Genomic DNA, 20,512 nt, shown 5'->3' with positions numbered 1-20,512 from the left:
GAATCTATCTCTAAGGCAAATTATATTAAGGAAAAGCTAGTTAGTAATGGGTGTTCTAGCTTTTTCTGTTGCTAATAACAGAATACAAAATACATGAGTCTGGGTGATTTAAGAGAACAGAGGTTTGTGTTGAGGTCCAAAGGCCAAGGGGCACTTGTGGGGCAGGTGTTCCTGTGTGGGTCTACAGTGAGAGAAAGCAGCGTGCATGTCTGTGTCTGTGCCTGTCCCTGTGTCTCTGTCTCTGTCTCTGTCTCAATCTCTCCTTATACACTCACCAGGATTTAAGCATGGGGATCCCACTCAAGTTACATCACTCAAAGGCTCCACCTCTTTTTTTTTTTATTATCATCATAATCTTCTTTATATTACATTGGATCAGATTAAGTTTTCTCTTAATATCTTCACAACAAAACTAAATTCTAACAAATAAAGTTTGGGGGATACATTCAAACCATAGCAATGGGTTAAGACAAATATCTGGAAAGTATCAAAAGTAGGGTTAAAAGAGCCAGATCTCACATGGCCAACCCACAGTTCAAATTCTGGTCCTAGTGCCTTGAAAACCACATGTGTGCCTGGCCAAATTCCTGACTGGGTGGAGAAACAAGAAGAAAAGATTGTGGCATGGCCACACCCCAGTGAGTGGGGCTTTCTCTCTCCCTCTCCGTTTTTCTCTGGCTTGTGCAAGATCCTTCTGACAGTTAAAAAAGAAGAAGAAAAAAACATCAAAAGTAATTTCCTAGTCTATTAAGTCAGGAAGTTATTTGGAGTACTAGTCTATTGGTTGTGTTAAACAATGCATGAAAATAGGAGACACTTTTTTTTTTTTACTGTAAGGCAAGTACACTAGCTAGAGAGAGAGTGAGAAAGCAAACCCTAGGGGAAATGGTCATGCCAAAGTTATACATACACTCATACAAATGTGTGTATGTAGCTCTACAAAATTTTATCACATGTGTAGATTCACGTAACTACCACCATAATAAAATACAAAATACATAACTTTCTTTTTACCTTCTTCTTTTTTTTTTTTTTGTTTTTGCTAGAAGATGCAAGTGTTCACCAGAGAGAAAGAGAGACAAGAAAGCCTCCCCGCCCCAGGGGAATGACCATACCACAATCCTGTCTTCATTTTCTCTTCAGATTTTTGGGGACACATGCACATGAACCTGGCATATTTTTCAAGCCACCGAGTCACTCAAACTGCATAGTTGGCCATGTGGGACCCATCTACCTTAACCACTACACCATCAGCTGGCCCAGAACTATTTCATAACCACAAGAATCAGTCATCTTCCCATTTGTAGCCACACTCACCTTTACCCACAAGTCTCTCACCCTTAATTTGATTTTTATCTCTATAATTTTATTTCAAGAATGTCATCAAAATAAAATGATACAGAATTGACTGTTTTTACTCAAAATAATTCTCCTAAGGTCCACTAAAATTGTTGTATATATCAAACTGGGTTGTTAACATTTAAATGAAGTAAATGAAGTAACCATCATTCATTTGAAACTCAACCTATGTAATTATAAATATTGAACCTTATTTGATCGGGTCAGTCAACTATTTTCAGTTTCATTTCCTTCTATTCTTATCTTAAGTAATATTGTTTCTTTAATCAGATAATTATTTTCAGAACTTCTGACTAGCTAAAAAATAACCTTGTTCTTGCATCCGCCTTCTAGATGAATTAGTCCAATGTCTTAAATTACATTTATTAGACCATTCTACTGGACTTTTCATGACCAAAAACCTGTGCTTTATAAGGAAAACTACTTTAAAAATATTTTTTCTCCAGTTAATGTGGTAATGATGGGCAGCAATATTTTTAAATTATCGGGTTGTCAGAAAAGTCATGATGCATTTTTGGATAGAAAAAATACGCCACTAATATTTTGTGATGGAAAGGACAATTGTTGATCTTTTTAGCATAAATAGACAAATTTTGTATGATCTTACATAAATGGAATCAAAACTCAAACTCATAGAAGTAAAGAGTAGAATGGTGGTTACCAGAGCAGAGCAGGGGGTGGGGAGTAGATGAGTAAAAGGGAGTTGTTGGTCCAGTAGTACAAAGTTTCAGTTAGAAAGGAAGGCTACATTCTGGGGTTCTGATGCACAGCTCAGAGACTATAGCTAATAAAAATAAACTGTATATTTCAAAATAACTTAAAGGGAGAAATTTAAATGTCTTCACCACAAGGCAATGAAAAATATTTGAGGCGGTACGTACGTTAATTATTCTGATTTCATCATCCCACAATGTACACTTGTATCAGAGTATCATATTATATCCCATAAACATACAGTCAGCCCACTGTATCAGTGAGTTCTCCATCTATGGATTAAACCAAACACAGATGCAGCCAGAACACACCATTGTTGTGAAAGAGGTAAAGTGGTAGTATCTCCCAACAAAAGAAATGCTGAAGAAGTTTGTCTGTATACAGTTTTTCACTTACATCTGATAACAAGATTACTTATAAACAATCTAGAGATGTTTTAAAGCATGTGGAAGGATGAGTATGGCATATATATACACATACATATACACATTACACTATTTTATCTGAGGAACATGAGTATCCTTGGACTTTAGTGTCCTGCAGCAGATCTTGGAATCAATTCCTCATGGATACTGAGACACAATTGCATACAATTATTATTTGTCAATTAAAAATAATGTAAAACAGAAGAAAGAAAAAAAGAAGGAAATAAGAAAAGGTGGGAGAGAAGGCACATATCTAGCAGAACACAGGACAAGAGCTAATACCAGAAATGAGAATGCAAAATGTAAGCTTATGGAGAAAAAAAAAAAAAGTTTTTTTTTCAGCCTAGGATCTATGGATTAAACCAAACACAGATGCAGCCAGAACACACCATTGTTGTGAAAGAGGTAAAGTGGTAGTATCTCCCAACAAAAGAAATGCTGAAGAAGTTTGTCTGTATACAGTTTTTCACTTACATCTGATAACAAGATTACTTATAAACAATCTAGAGATGTTTTAAAGCATGTGGAAGGATGAGTATGGCATATATATACACATACATATACACATTACACTATTTTATCTGAGGAACATGAGTATCCTTGGACTTTAGTGTCCTGCAGCAGATCTTGGAATCAATTCCTCATGGATACTGAGACACAATTGCATACAATTATTATTTGTCAATTAAAAATAATGTAAAACAGAAGAAAGAAAAAAAGAAGGAAATAAGAAAAGGTGGGAGAGAAGGCACATATCTAGCAGAACACAGGACAAGAGCTAATACCAGAAATGAGAATGCAAAATGTAAGCTTATGGAGAAAAAAAAAAAAAGTTTTTTTTTCAGCCTAGGAAGAATTGGGCACATAAAAATTGGCAATTACTTTCCTTTTACCTATTTCTGTGTTCTATATTCCCTTGTTGTCCAAGTCACGCCATGGTATAATTATTCTATATTTCTACCTCTCCTTGACTGAATTCCTTAACTTTCTCATTCTCCTTTGGAGTCCTGGCACCTAGTACATATAAGATACCAAGAGCTTATTGAACCTGAACCCAAAATACCCAAAATACAAAATGAGAGCATAATTGAAGGACTAGGTTCCTGAGGGGAGTAGGAGTGTTTAAGATGAAGGAGAAAGTCTTGAGGGTGTAGGGGAAAGACTCTTCAACTGAACCTAAAAAGTGGAGGTTCATTAGAAAGTCCAGAGGTAAGACGTTGAGGAAATCCCAAGGAATATACTGAATTTGGTTAAGTAGAAGGTCCCCTCTGTGGAGAGGTGTGTGGAGAAAGCTGAGGAAAATGGAAAGTATTTGCAAGATGGCTAGTAAAAAACAAGACAGGACTTAATAAAAGATTGTCCAGGGCCAGGTAAGAAGAGCTTAACTCCTAATGCTTAGTTGTTTTCAACCCTGGGTGCATGTTAGAATCACCTAGGAAACATTTAAAAGATAATTTATGTTCCTTCTCTCAGAAATTGTGCTTAAAGATATTTGGAATAGCACTCTGGTTTTGATATTTTTAAACCCTCACGTGTTGCTAATGTGCAGCCAGTGACAAAAATCACTGGGTTGGTAGAACTTCAGTATTTAAATGTAAAGTACTGGGACCAGTAGTTAGCGTAATGGCTATGTCGCTGGACTCCCATGTAGTAGATCACGGTTCACGTCCCGGACCAGGTGGCTTGAAACTGATGCTGGGCACGTGTGCATGAGTGCCCAAGACACGTGCCCAAGATCCCGAGAGGAGAATGGAGGAGAAGGGATTGTGGCATGGCCATGCCCCCTGGGGGGTGACTTCTCGCTTTCTGTCTCTCTTTCTCTCTGTCTGGCGAGTACATGCGCCCTATAGCAAAAACCTCTCCAAAATAAATAAATGAAAGTATTTAGCACCAATTATTGATACAATCTAGATTCAAAGGGAGACAGTAGACCAGGTAACCTCATGGCTATGAAAACAGAGAATGTAGTCATTCTGTGCAGAACAGATTTTTATCTCTGCTTTAACTGATATGAAAGAAATTCTCAGTTATTGTATTGTTTTTTCTCCACAGGCTCACAGACTTCTGTGAAGGTAAGTTATCTTTAGTGGTCTCTCTCTCTCTCTCTCTTCTTCTCTTTCAGGCTAGAGATTGGAACATCTCCATGGATCTGAATGCATTTTGCTTTTTTTTTTTTTTTTGAGAGGTTTTTTCACTATAGGGCGCGTGCGCTCGCCAGACAGACAGAGAGAGACATAGAGACAGAAAGCGAGAAGTCACCCCCCAGGGGGGATGGTCATGCCGCAATCCCTTCTCCTCCATTCTCCTCTCGGGATCTTGGGCACGCACGCACACGCGCCCAGCGTGAGTTTTAAGCCACCGGATCCAGGACACGAACCGCAGTCGACTACATGGGAGTCCAGTGACATAGCCATTACGCTAACTGCTGGTTCCCGCATTTTGCTTTTTATAAAGACTAACATGTAAACCTTTATGTCTAAAAACTGTTTTTATTGAGTACAGATATATCAGGTCCAAAAATGGAAAGATCTTAAATGACTGGTGTTTTTATGACCATCGCAGTCACAAGTTAAGATTGATTCATGTAATTCTGCTCTATAAATCTCTTATCACGTCATCAATGAGTGGAAATAGGCATGTCTTTTACTTGATAAACCATTTACATAAAATTAAATGCCATGTTAGGATAGTATATCTGTGGCTCAGAAGAGTAAACTAAATAAAACATCAGTCTCTGCTTAACTTTGATGCAAAAAGCAGTAGTTGATATTGCTGTAGAGACTTGAAACTTGCTCATAGACATTTTATTTCTCTTTTATTTTGCTTCAGTTACATACTTAATAAGCAACAAAAAATATTCTGACACAAATGGCTAGTATTCTTTCAAAACTAATACAAAGCAAGTTTCTTTCATCCAAATTTAGTGGCAAAGATAATAGCTGACATTTTTAGTTTCCTATTACATGTCAGACACTGAGCTAAATTCATCATTTTATTTAATCCTTAGAATGTCACTACAGATAACAGCTATTGTTATTATTATTATTCCTATCATACAGAAGAGAAATTTAAGTGTCAGAAAGAAAAGGTTGCCCATGATGACAGAGCCTGTAAATGCTAAAATCAAAATTGAACCCAAGCTTTTCAGTAAGTTCAAGTACTTAACCATTGTGTTATATTATACATCAGAAATTAGAGCTGAAAGCAATTACATGCAAGTTTATTGTGGGGTGTGGCACTCTCTGAATAGCCCTCAAGGTTTTGTCTTCTCACAAACCTTTCTTTTTTTCAGTCCATGAATACAATGTGAAATGATCAAGTTAAGGTAATTATCATATCCATCATCTCTAACATTTATCATTACTTTGTGTTGGAAAAATTAAAAATCCTCTCTTTTAGCTATTCTGAAACATACAATGAGCTATTTTTAACTATAGTAACGCTATTGCACTTAGAACTCTAGAAATTATTCTTTTCTCTAAGTGTAATTTTGTATCTGACATCTATCTCCCTTTTACCCTACTCTTATCTGCCTCTAGTAATCACTATTCTACTCCTGTACTTCTGTGATGTCAACTTTTTCAGTTTCTACATATGAGTGAGAATACATGATTTTTCTTTGTGAGATTGGGTCATTTCACTTAACATAATGTCCTTTAAGCTTGTCCACATTGCCTTGAGTCACAAGATTTCATTCTTTTAAATTACTGAATAGCATTTATAAACACACACACACACACACACACATTCTTTATCTTTACATTCATATATATGTATTTATATATTCATGTGTTCTTTATCCATTCATCTATTGATGGGCATATTTTGGTTGATTTCATATTTTGGCTATTTGAAATAGTGATGCAATAGACTTTGGAGTGCAGATATCAATAACAACTGATTTTAAATCTTTTGGACATATGCCTAGGAGTGGGATTGCTGGCTCATATGGCAATTCTGCTTTTAGCTGTCTGAGGAACATTAATACTGTTTTTAGTGATGGCTGTACCAACTAACATTTCTACTGACAGTGTAAGAGTTTCTCTATCTCAATCCTTCCTAACATTTCTAATTTTTTGTTTGTTCTTTTAATAATAACCAATTTAACTGGTTATTACATCTGACTGTCATTTCGATTTGCATTTCCCTGATGATTAATAATGTTGAACTTTTTTATATACTTTTCAGTCATTTGTATGTCTTCTTATTAGAAATGTCTATTCAGATCACTTACATATCTTAATTGGATTATTTGTTTTTCTGCTTTCGAGTTATGTGAGTTGGTTGTATATTTTATTAATCCCCTGTTGGATGTGTAGTTTTCAAATATTTTTCTCACTCTGTAGGTTGTTTTTTCACTCTGTTGATTATTTCCTTTGCTGTGTAGCTTTTTAGTTTGATATAGTCTTATTCGTTTATTTTTGCTTTTGTTGCCGGTTCTTTGAAGTCTTACACAAAAATTTGTTGCCCAAAACAATGTCTAGAAGTATTTCTCTTATGTTTTCTTCTAACTACTTTTGTAATTCCAGGTCTTATGTTTAAGTCTTTAATCCATTTTGAATTATTTCTGTATATGGTGAGAGATAGGGGACTAGTTTTATTCTTTTGCATATGAATGTCCACTTTTCCCAGTATAATTTATTGAAGAGATTTTCACCCCAATGGATAATCTTGGCACCATTGTCAAAAATCAGCTGGCTATAAAAATGTAGATTTAATTATATGTTTACTATTCTGTTCCATCAGTCTATGCGTTTTTTCCGTTTTTCAAAGCATGCAGTGCCATATTTTGAAATCAGGAGATGTGATGTCTCCAGCTTTGTTCTTTTTGCTCATAATTGTTTGGGGAATTCAGGTTCTTTTACGGTTCTTTATGACTTTATAAACATTTAAAATTTTCTGTCAAGAAATCAGTATTTTGACAGACTTTTGCACTCAACTGTACATTTGTTAGTATAGATATCTTGACAATACTAATTACTACACATTATAAAATGGAATGCCTTTTCATTTATGTCTTTTAAATTTCTTTCATCATTGTTTTATAGTTGTCATTGTGGAGATTTTACACTTCCTTGGTTAAATTTATTTCTAAGGTTTTTTATAACTACTATAAATAGGATTGATCATTCCTGTCTTCTTTTTCAGTCAGTTTGTTATTGATGTACAAAAATGCTACTGATTTTCATACATTGACTTTATATCCTGCAACTTTACTGAATTCCTTTATCTGTTCTCAAAATTCTTAGGGTTTTCTATATCTAAGATTATATTGCCTATAAACAGGAGATTATTTTACTTTCTCCTTTGAAAGTTGGAAAACTTTTTTTCTTTCTCTAGCCTAATTGCTCTAACTAGGACCTCCAGTACTATGTTGAATAAGAGTATGAATGTGGACATCCTTGTTTTGTTCCAGTTCTTAGAGGTAAAGTTTTCAACCTTTCTGCCTTCAGCTATGGTTTGTTAAGGCTCTTATTTTGTTAAGGTAAATTCCTACTCTGCCAAAGTTTCTGAGTGTTTTCCTCATGAAAGGAAGTTATGTTTTATAAAATTATTTTTCCCTATCTATTGAGGTGATTATATGGTTTATGTCCTTGATTCTATTGCTATGAAGTGTCATGTTTATTGCTCTATGTATGTTAAACAATCTTTGTATTCCTGGGATAAATCACACTTGGTCATGGTATATAATCTTTTTCTGTGTCATTGCATTTCAGTTGCTACTATTTTGTTGAGGATTTTTGCATCTATATTGCATCAGGAGTATTGGCCTGTCGGTATTTTATATTTTTGTTGTGTCTTTGTCTGGTTTTGGCATCAAAGTACTGCTGGCCTTGTATATGAGTTAAGAAGGATTTGCTCCAACTCTATTTTTTTTAACAGTTGAGGAAAGTAGTGATAATTTTTTTAAAAATTTTGTACAATTCTACAGTGAAGCCATTCAATACCAGGCTTTAAGATCACTATTTTGAATTTCTTTACTGGCAGTTCATAGATTTTCTTTTCTTTGGTACCTTTTACTGGAGAATTATACTCTATTGTGGGTGTTATGTTGCCTTGCTTTTTGATATTTCTTGTGTCCCTATATTGGTATTTGTGCATCTGGTGAAACAGTTGCTTCTACTAATTTTATTGTAGCTTTTGCAGTAAAAGACTTACTCTGGGCAATGGGTCCTTAGATGTCTGTTGTATAGGGTGGCTTGCCTTAGATTCTGAGTGGACTCAGTAGTATAGTCTTCATGCAATTTCTTCAGTTGTATTCCATATTAGTGATGATTGAAGTGCCTCAGTGATCTAGGCTGCAGAGGTTTGAGGGATTGGTCTGCCAGTTGTGACTCAGCTATTCTAAAGGCAGTGTGGATTTATAGGCAGGCAGAGTCACTTATGTGGCTCTGAGTATGACTGCATACTGAAGGCAGGTCCCTGGTCTGCTTCAGTAGGTAGATAAGACTTCTCTCAGAACTGGTGTGTCGCTGGGAGCAGGTAGAACCATTTTCAGTGCTGGTACACAGCTGAATCGAGGGTTGTCATCCTGTCTCTGCAGGATTCATGTGTCTGAGGCTCTTCCTGGCACTAGTATACAGCTGAAGATAGGCCAGTAGCTTGTCGGTATAGATCCTAGATGGGCTGGTTTGCTACCTGCACCAGTGAGTGCCTGGGTGTAAACTATCTCAATAAGCCCCAAGTGTGCGAGGCCACTACTGATGCTGTTACACTGGGTGTGGGGCTTCAGCCTACTCTGAAATCCTGTATGGGACTTGTGTGTATTTGGGTGCAGAACTGCCAGTCTGTTTGTGTGATTCACATGTGGGTGGAGTTAAAACGAGTGCTGGTGCACTAGGTGCAGGACCCCTGACTTGTCTCTGCAGATCCTGAGTAAGTGTGGCCACTTTGGTGCTAGTGCTCTGAGTGTGGGGCCTCCAGCCTGTCTCTCTGGACCCCAGGTAAGCAGAGCTGCTATTGCCACTTGTGCACAGTTGGGTGCAGGGCTACCAACTCATCTCTATAAGCCCCATGTGAGTGAGACCATAACCAGTGCCATTGTACTGGGTGCAGGACCACTGGCTTGCCTCTGTAGGGCCTGAGTAAGTAGGGCCACTATGGTGCTAATACTTTGGGTGTAGGGCCTCCAATCTCTCCCTGCAGGCCCCAAGGGAGAAGAGCCACTACTGCCACTTGTACATGGTTGGATGTGGAGTTGCCAAACTGGTTTGTGGGCTCTAACAAACACGTTAAAATGAGAACTTGCTAGCCAAGAAAGGCTCTTGGACATTCTTTTGTATACAGCAAAAGAAAGATTTTACTATGAGGATTTTTGTATAGTTGGATTTTTAAAAGTTAAGTGTGCATTTAAGCCATTTTCATAAAAAGCTATTTATAGGAATTGGGAGACAAAAGGTTGGAGAACTAGTCAATAAAAATATATTGAAGGACAAAGGCTACATAAAACTAAAGTGCCTCTCACGTTTAGATTTATGTTACTCTATTGCCATCTTCTGGTTTTATTATAAAGTGCACTTTATAAATGTCAATCTGTACAGTTAGCTGAGAAATTATTTCATAGACCTTTGTATCACAAAATGTGAACTCTGGAGGTTGCTACAGACAGCATAGCTGTATATTAAGCTTTTTGTTTTTTATATTCATTCAGCCATAGAATAGTTCATTTATTAATTTTTAAATTTTATTAATAAAATGTATTTATTAAATAAAGATTATTGAATCTGAGTTGAGTGCCCAAGTAAAGACTGTCAAGATGAGGACCAGAAGGTGGCATGGTGGTAAGGCATTGAACTTTCACATGGTCACCTGCTGTTTGAGTCCCAGACTTGGTGCCTTGAAAATCACACTGGGGAAGGGGCCTCAGGTAGCATAGTGTTTAAGGTGCTGGACTCCCATATGGTTGACTGTGGTTCGAGTCCCAGACGTGGTGGCTTGAAACTCACATTGGGCACATGTGCACACATGTCCAAAATCTTGAGAGGAGAGTGGAAGAGATGGGATTGTGGTGTGGCCATCTCTCCTGTGGGGTGATTTCTCACTTTCTGTCTCAGTTTCTCTCTGTCTCTCTAGAGAGCACACACACCCTATAGCAGAAATCTCTCTCAAAAAAGAAAAGAAAAGAAAACACACTGGGTGCATGCACATGCATGGCCAGAATCCCAAGAGGAGAATGGAGAAAGGATTGCAGAGTGGTCATCTTACCTCAGGGGTGATTTCTCACTTTCCCTCTCTGTCTCTCTCTTTCTCTAGTGAGCATATGTATCTATGGCAAAAATGTAAAAAAATTATATATATATATATATATATATATATATATATACACACATATATATACACACACACACATACACATATAAATACCATGTGCCAGTGTGTTTTACAAGTCAACCAGGCTGAAACTCAAACCCTGGTTGGCCATGTGGGGTCTGGCTTCCACCTAACTCTGTACCACATGGTTGCCCCCTGCATTTTGGTTTTCAGAAGTACTCTTTATTTTCATATAATCCGCTAACTTTTTCAGTGTTTTCTACTTGATTACTTCTCTTTCCTCAAAAGTGAACTAAAATACTGTAATTCAGTCCAAGTTTGGATCGGACTATTTTGTATACTCGAAATATTCTACTACAGAGAGAGTGATTATACACTTAAAAATGCATCAGATGGTATTCTGTGGTGAGGACTAACTGAAACTGAGAATCCATGCCTCGTTCAAAAAGAACAACTTGTACTTACTGCCAGCCCCTTGTTAACATGCAAGAATCCTCACCCAGTTGCAGATCTTCCTATTTTTTTAAGTGTGATTTTTTAAAAAATTATTATTGGTGTATGAAATACCCTAATATCCGAATGTTTGTAAGTAATTAGAAAACAAATCCACTATGCAGACCTAATAAAGTGGGATTTAAGTTAGTTTTCATTAATGGGTTACCAGTTTGTTTTCTTTTCTGTAGATATGTCAACTTTAAGGCATCAAAAGGTTAAGATAATTATATCTGATTTAAGATTTGTCTTGTTCTATAGATACATTCAAGTTTATTTGATAAGATCATAGCTATAGCATTTTACATATGATAATATAAGCTTGTGTGCAGCTGACCACAATGCTTCAATAATGCCATATATTAAGGTCAAAGGGAAGAATGGTGGCTTGTAAGAATGGAAGAGATACACAAGGGCTAGACTTTTTAAATTTTTTTTAAAGTTTCTTTTATACAGATTGTACATTTCTTATCTGAAATGCTTAAACCAGAATGTTTAGGATTTAGAATTTTGGGGGGATTTGGGAATATTTGCATATATAGAATGAGTTATCTCAAGGATGAAACCCAAGTCTAAACATGAAATTAATTTATATTTTATGTATACACACTACCCAAAGCTAATGTTTTACAATATTTTTGGATTTCATTGTTTTGACTGTGATGAGGTTAATTATGTATGGAATTTCCTACTTGTGGGCCTAGATAAGCACTGAAAATTTTTCAAATTCCAGCGTATTTTGAATTTGGGATTTTCAAATTAGGAATGTTCAAAAACAGACAAACAAACGAACTTTAGTCTAACACTAATTCATAAGGAAAACTCAGCAAACTAGGAATAAAGGAGAACTTCCCCAACTTAAGAAAGAATATCATACTAACTCGTTACTTGGTGATTAAACTGGCTGGATCCCACATGACTGGCCCTACCTGGACTGATAGATTGAAAAAACATGCTGGGCATTTGTGCATGCATGCTCAAAATTCTGAAGAAAAAAAAGAGAGAGAAATGGAGAGGGGATTACATGTGTGTCCATGATCCATGGGACTTGCTTTGTCACTTTCTCTCTCTCTTGAATACATGAACCCTCTGGTAAAAAATATTAAAGAAAATCTACAGAAACCATATAGTTAATATCATAGTTAATGGTGAGAATATGTACAAAATCAATATGAAGAAAAGTACAAAACTCTGAAAGAAGCCAAAACCCTAAATAGAGAGGAAGACTCAACATTGTCAAGACATCGGCTCTTCCCAATTTGATCTATATATTCAGTGCAATTCCAAATTCCCAGCATGGGTTGTTTGTGATATAGGATGAGGACCTTGATTTGCTACACTCAAAAACTGAATACAAAATCCCCTTGAATCCTGAGTTCCCAAAATTGCCCAATCTTCTTTGTTTTGGTTTTTTTGTTGTTTTTTTTTTAATTGATACAACTTTCTTATTTTTTACTTTTTATTTTTTATTATCATCATAATCTTCTTTATATTACATTGGATTACATATAACTTTACAGTGTATTACATTGCTTTTTCAAAAGGGAATGCCATGCATGTCAGTCAGTACAGAGACATTAATCTCCCCACTTCAACATTCAATATCTTTTCTGTTTTCCACAAACATTCTTATTATTATTCTAATTATTTTTTTAAAATAGTCAATCGCTATTTCTCATTTTGCTTGTAAAAATACTTTGCCCATCATGAAATACTTCTTAGACCAATCCAGTTGAGAATACTATACATGTCATCATCAACAGTTAATAAGCCATATCAGTTTCTCACTAGCGTCCTGCCTATTGTTCACTTGCTAACCAATCTTCTTTGTTAAAGGCTAGTACACTCTGATGATGCTCAAATGAAGAGGCTCCTATCTTGAAAGACAGACAATATGTGTCTCCCTCAAGATCTACTTACATTTCCTTCCTCTGGCCACAAGAAAAATAACTAGGGTTGAGCTGGTCCCATAGTACAGTTATTAAGCCCCTTGGATAGGGAGCTAGATTCCACATAGTCAACTGTGATTCAGTCCCAGCTTCGGACACTTAAATAATGTGCTAGACATGTGTGTGAGTGTGCTCCAAACCTTGATGGGGTGGAGAATTGAAGGAAAAAGAATTTCAGCCTGACTACACACCACTGGGCTATTCTCACTCGCTCTCTCTCTCTCTCTCTCTCGCATATGTTCTCTCTGGGAAAAACAAACAAACAAAAACCAAGGTTAGTGAAATCATGACATAATTGGGTAGAGGACGTGTGTTGCCTACTAATACAGGAATGAAATTACACCCTCCAAAAAAAAAAGAGTTATAGAATTCATACAACAGGATATATGAGAATATGTATGAGATTGGATCCTTAGGGTGACGGACCAACAGGAATAAAAAATAAGGAGAGGTTATCACTATAGGAGCACTTTCTCATAATAGAGGATTTAACAGCCTACTGAAAACCTCAGGAACAGATGCTGTTACTTCCCTTCATAGGAGTGGAGATCATAGGATCTTAGAGTAATACAGGCCAGGTGGGGCCACCTAACCATGAAAAGCAATATAGGCATACATAAAGAAATGAGGTGCAACTTTGGAGAATTAACAGGGAGACCTGACCTGCAGAGATCCGTGGAGATAGTTAAGAGAATGTAGCATCTCTAGGGGCAAAATAGGTGGACAGGCAGCAAGATGTTGTTCAATTTATAACCTCTAAAGAAATCAAGAAAAGATAGTCAAAAATTTGAGGGCCACTGTCATAAAATGAAGCCACAATAAACCTTTGCTTAATTTTCAGATGGGAGTTAGTTTTCATACCCTAAACTTGGATCTGAAGAATCTGGAGAAATGGTCCTAAACACCACAGCCCAAGAATACAATAATGGTTCTTCTATATACTCAAGTGGACCTCTGGCTATTACCCAGATAACTGAAAATAGTTTATATTGATACCAACAGACCCAAAGCATTATCATGGAACCCCACTAGTGTGGTGCCCTATGGGCTGGAGAAAGTAAGTGGAGTCCTGGCACATACTTGTTCACATTGGATCCACTAGCTCTGTGATCTTACTTAGTTGTTCCTGAATGCACACTGGAAATGAATATACTTGGACGTTTTCGAATTCTCACATTTGTGGCCTGTGATATAAGAGGCATTGTAGGATGAATTAGTTTCTTAGGGTTGTTGTAACAAAGTACCATGAACCAAGTGGCTTAAACAATGGAAATGTGCTGTCTCACAGTTCTGGATCTTAGTAAGTCTGAAATCAAAGTGTCAGCAGAGTTAGTTCCTTCCCAAGAATATCCATATATTGCAGTCACAGTTCTTACTGTATTACAGGAGAGAATCTTCAAAAGTTCATAAGTGGATTTTATAAAAACTGACATGGACTTCAATTTTTTGCACCAAAATAAATTCATACATTAATTCCATTTTCCCCCCAAACTTTTGAAGTCATCCTTGTAAATGTCTAACCAGTCAACAGTAAAAAATAGTGTCACTTGTTCCTCAAGAAGCTCAACCTGTGAAAGCTACTTTCAAGCCGTTCCACTCTGAAAGATAGGAATTAATGCTAATAGAGATCATTACACATTACGAGTATGAGTTTTCCTTTTCTTGCATCGAGACCTCAGCCAGCACAACTATCCAAAGTGTCTGATCCATTAGAGTGTTTGATCCATTGACATAATCCTAAATAACATCAAAAATCTAAAGGAATCCACTTTAAGCAAAGGAGGTATGGCTGTGAACACACACCATGCGATCTTCTGGTTTCATTACATACTGTACTGTTAACAGCAAAGCTGAGGTGCCAACACAGGGAGGATGAGGGGCCATCCTCCAAGGGCGGTGCCAGTCTCCAGAACATGGTACACATTGTGAATCAAAGGCCTTTATATGGTGCCATGTCTCCATAAAGATACATAAATGTACTCCACAAGGGGTTGAAGAAACAGTGCTCTCACTAATCATCACTTTCTATAGATTGGGAAAATTGTGCTTTCCATTCCTGCAACTCTAGGCTTTGTAGGTCTGAAGGTCCAGATTTCCAGAGGAAGAATGTTTCCATCGAGGGATTCAGCAAGCTTTCCTTTACACTTTAACATCCAGCTGCCCTCCCCACTTCATTTAAGCCTTACATCCTAAAAAACATCATACAAAGGGTAAAATTGAACCTGCTTATCAGGATGAGCTAAGACAATTATTATGTGGTAGAAGCAGACAGGGACAAATTCAGCTAGCTATAATCCCTTTAAGCATTTCTTAGTATTCCCTTATCCATATGGTATGGAAATTAACAAATGTGACAGCAATGGTCCGAGAAGTGCATGGTAAGCAGGGACTTGGGCCCTTTGTGTATGAGATCATGCGTCATCCCACTAGATAAGTCACCTAGACGAGCAGAGGTACTAGTCAAATTTGAAGGGAACCTATTAGAATGGGTAATAGAAATAGGAGACAAGGAGTACCAGTTGCAGCCCTGAGATCACCTGCTATGCCTATATTTTAGCCCATCCTTGTTTTTATAAGTGTCCAATGTAAAGAACCATTCAGAATCTTGAAGAGCTATTTCCAAAACCTGTTTAATGAAGAGAGTGGATACAAGTGTCACAATGTGTAGGCTTGTAGCAGATGTTGTGGTGTCTGAGACACTCTTAAACTCAAGCACTCTCCCCTGGCTGCTGAGAGTGTTGGCAGCTGACAGCTCGCCTCTGAATTGCTCTACAGATTTCCCCTTATATGAAGAGAGCCACCTTGTACAAGGCCATGCCTTTTCCCCAGAGACAGCCTACATGGGTTGACGATTCAGTATAATAGTACAAAACTCATCCCCCTTACTTCAAATTGGAAACATTTTTCAGGGTTATTTTGATATTTTATATCAGAGTTTTCTGTTGGAGTTCCACCCCGCCTCTGTGCTCAGTCCTATTTCCTCACTACCCCCATTGCATCAGTTCAATAGTATTCTCCCACAAATTTCCTACAGGCAAATCTCTGACTCAAAATCTGATCTATGACAAAAGAGTCTTTAAATGATCTAATCTCCAGATGATTCTAGAAGCTCCCCTCTAAATTTATTCCTTAAGTTGTTTATACACTTAGATAATTTGGGAGTGGGGGTAGCTGAATGGTGGTACAACTATAGGATGTAACACTTTGTGAATCTGACTCACACTGGAAGTTTCCAGGAGCATGTTTGAGTATGTTTAACATGTATATGCCCATGATCTAGGGTAGTCTGGGAATGGGGGTGAATGGTGGCATCGAAACACTATTGAAGTTTCTGTCTTGCTTGCTCATGGAAGAAATAAATAAATAAGCTCGACAAAAAAAGAAAATATTTGTAAAAGGTAAGTACTTTAATGAGACCATCACCTGATCAGTCAGCTTTAGGTTCAAAGTGAACAATTAAATTATCATACCGAAGTGCACATATAACTTAATAAAAAAGCTGGACCCCAGTAGATAATTCACTGGCCTCTAGTGCATCCACTCCCTCCCCACCTTCTAACCTTCTTTACCCTCATCTCTTCCAGTCCTGCATTAAATCCCTGGAGATATTAAAACATAAAAAGCATAAGAGATTATCTCCTTCCTGCGTGAAGAGAACACTTCCTAATAACTCTGTTATTTAAATAATATCACTTTCTCTCTTTTTTCTTTTCTTGTGTGTGTGTGTGTATATGTGTATTTTAAAATGAAATAATTTGTTTTGAGAACAGTGTGACATACTAATATATATATGTTATATATAAAGAAACATACTAATATATATATAAAGAAACAACTAACATATATGTGTGTGTAATTTTAATTTCTTTTATACATTCAATCAGATATGTCACTTAGCTTGCAAAGTGAACATTCTAACCTGTATACATTTCTCACCAGTCGAGAATACTATACACATTATCTTCAACAGATAATAACCTATTTAGTAGAATGATTCATTGAACCAGTCTCATGAACTTAGAACCCAGCATCAAAGAAAAACTTAACAATTCAGAGTAGAAGTCCAAGAAAAAACAGATTTTTTCATAAACTATTTCATAGTATTTTCAAAGGGCTAAAAAGCCGTCTTCTATTGACATTCAAGTGAATTTGCTCCTATCATAAAGAATCCTCCCTGAGCCTCAGAAACCTGGACCTCAGCTTTGATTCTTTTCTTACTCTTCTCTCCTTCATGATCCCATATCTAATCTGTTGGCAAGTCCTTTCAAGTCTATCTCCAAGAAATACATATGGAGTTTCTATTCACTTTGCTTCCATTCTATTACCATGCCTATTTCCAGGTGACTATCATCTCTCTTCTAGAAAAGCACAGTAACCTATGGCTCCACAGAACCACTCGCCAATTTCTTCTCCATAGTAGTAGTCTTTTGGGGATGTTAGAGATAATTCCACTACTCTGCATAAAACCCCCTATGGCTTTGTCTTTGCTGCTAACATGAAATCATAAGTCTTTATCCAAGGCTCTAATACCATGCATGATCTGGCACCAGATTATCACATCCTCTTCATATCCAGAGCCACTCTCACATTACATTACATTTCTAACATGTTATCTTAGTCCATTTGACATGCTATAATAAAAAATATAAAGTGTGTGGCTTATATACAAAAGAATTTGTTTCTCGCAGTTCTGGAGGCTGGGAAGTCCTAGATCAGAACACTAGTAGATTGGGAATGTAGTGAGGGTCTGCTTTCTGATTCATAGATGGCCATCTCCTTGCTGTATTCTTAAATGGTAGAAGAAGCTAGGAAGTTCTCTGAGCTCGCAATAATACTTGAATGTTCCTTATTATGACTTCAGTCAAGATTCAGTTAAGCAATTAGGACTATTCATGGGGGCTCCATCTTCATTACCTAATCACCTTCCAAAAGCTCTACCTCCAAATACCTTTGCATTGAGGACTAGGCTTCAACATACGATTTTGAGTGAGGGACACAGCATTCAATCTATAGCATACAATATTGAAGTTGTTCTCCAGGTTTGTTCTCTCTAGTCTTTACATATTTTATTCTCTGTGCCTGGGATGTATTAAGAACCATAAATAAGCCAGCTGGTGGCATGAAGGTTAAGTTGCCTGGATCCCACATGGCTGACTGCCTGATTTGAGTCCTGGACCCTGTAGCTTGAAAACCACATTGAACACATGTTCATGTGTGTCCAAAAGCCAGAGAGGAGAATGGAGGAGAAGGGATTGTGGTGTGGCCATCCTCCCTAAGGGTGATTTCTCTCTCTCACTCTCCCCTCTTCCTGGTGAGTGCACATGTCCTATAGCAATAATAAGAATAAGAATTAATCAGGGACCAGCAGTTAGCGTAATGGCTATGTCACTGGACTCCCATGTAGTCGACTGCGGTTCGAGTCCCGGACCCGGTGTCTTAAGCTTACGCCAGACACGTGTGTGTGGCTGCCCAAGATCCTGAGAGGAGAATGGAGGAGAAGGGACTGCGGCATGGCCATCCCCCCCGGGGGGTGATTTCTCGCTTTCTGTCTCCCTGTCTTTCTGGTCAGTGCATGTGCCCTATAGAGAAAACCTCTCCAAAGAAAGAAAAAGAAGAAGAAGAAGAATTAATTAATTAAAAATAAATTTAAAAGAAATTAATAACAGAGGGTAGGTCTTTAGATTAAAGGGTCAGTCAGTAAAATGACTGTGTTTATTTACAAATTTATAGCTGTCATATTTGATGCCCACTCTCTCGCTTTTAGAATAGTATAAATAATTTCAGACCAGCAGATGATGTAATGGTTACATTGCTGGAATCCCATGTAGTCTACCATGGTTCAAGTCCTGGACCCAGTGGCTTAAATTCACACTGGGTGCATGTGTGTGCCCAAGATTTCAAGAGGAGAACAGAGGAGAAGGAAATGCAGTGTGGCCATTCCCTTTGGGGGGTGATTTCTTGCTTTCTGTCTCTCTGTCTCTGTTTTTCTGGTGAGTTCATGCTCCCTATAGCAAAAACCTCTCCAAAAAAATAAATAAATAAAAAGAAAAAGAAGAATATAAATAATTAGACCATTGACATAATTGAAATTATTCTAGATGGAGCAGGAAAACTGAATGAGGCATGAATGATTTTCATCCTAAGAATCTAGACTTTCTAAAAATATATTCAAAGAATTGAATTACTCAACTGTAATTATTAGATCTTTATAAGTCAAACAGCTTTCAAAACGAGTTTCTAAATTTTCATTCAAAAATAAAGTCTGCATTGTTTACACAATCCTAATTGCTTGACTGAATCTTGACTGAAGTCATAATAAGGAGCATTCAAGTAGAGAGGATGAAATAGCCTATACATACAATTATGAACAGTTGATTGAGTTTCTAATCAGCTATATATATATATATATATATATATATATATATTTGAGGTTTTTGCTATACAGCACATGAGCTCTCTAGAAAGACAGACAGAGATAGAGAGACAGAAAGCAAGAAATCACTCCCCAGGGGGGATGGCCATGCCACAATCCCTTCTCCTTCCTTCTCCTCTCAGGATCTTGGGCATGCACACACATGTGCCCAGCATGAGTTTAAGCCACTGGGTCCAGGACTCGAATAGCAGTCGACTACATGGGAGTCTAATGGCATAGCCATTACACCAACTGCTGGTCCCAAGTTTCTAATTGACTATAAATTAAGCAAATACCACCAAGTTTTAACAGAATTCTCAATGTTAGTTGTAAATAAAACTTTCAGTGTGTGTGAAAAATTATATATAATGTACATGTATTTACTGCATGTAAACTCAACTTTAAAGCATTCTTGGAAGCAATCATTAAGATAGAAATATGGGGGCTGGCAGGTGGCATGGTGGTTAAAGGCACCGGATTCCCACATGTCCGTCCATGGTTTGAGATCTGAACCTGGCAGCTTACTTTCTTGCATTTTCTTTCTCTGGTCAAATTCTTAAAAATAATAATAAATGGAATTAAATAAGTAAATAATTCTTTCAAAAAAGATAGAAATATGATGTTTTTCCTGATGCTTAAAGACATTTTTAAATTTTTATTATTTATTTAATAATTTTCTACTTACATTTAATTGTTGTACACCTTTAGTGTACAATATAGTTTTTCAAAACATGCATGCAGTGTGTGATACTCAACTCAAGGATATTACCATATTCATTATTTTCAACAAAGAACTTTACATTTCTGTGCATGTTAAACACTTTTTCCTTGAGCCCTTCCAGATATAACTTTTTTATTAAATGTCTATTTCCATTTTATTATTTCATCTC

The 20,512-nt window shown here is 36.9% G+C and overlaps 1 long non-coding RNA gene across 5 annotated transcripts in view; it reads left to right on the top strand.

Moving 5' to 3' along the window:
* LOC102491072 (uncharacterized) overlaps window positions 1-20,512 on the top strand; it is a 39,911-nt gene that overhangs the window by 12,953 nt on the left and 6,446 nt on the right. For 2 of the 5 annotated variants that reach the window (XR_003548712.1, XR_003548711.1), the window contains exons 2-3: window positions 4,551-4,570; window positions 5,791-5,823. This is a non-coding gene — a long non-coding RNA (uncharacterized LOC102491072). Of the gene's footprint in view, window positions 1-4,550; window positions 4,571-5,790; window positions 5,824-7,838; window positions 7,890-9,367; window positions 9,439-14,051; window positions 14,644-20,512 lie in introns of those variants that run through there. The other 3 variants (XR_003548705.1, XR_003548713.1, XR_003548707.1) reach the window with 3 other exon arrangements.

Source organism: Tupaia chinensis, unplaced genomic scaffold (genome assembly GCF_000334495.1).
Source record: "Tupaia chinensis unplaced genomic scaffold, TupChi_1.0 Scaffold000018_1, whole genome shotgun sequence".
Taxonomy (NCBI): Eukaryota; Metazoa; Chordata; class Mammalia; order Scandentia; family Tupaiidae; genus Tupaia; species Tupaia belangeri.
This window is presented reverse-complemented; position numbering and strand designations above follow the sequence as displayed.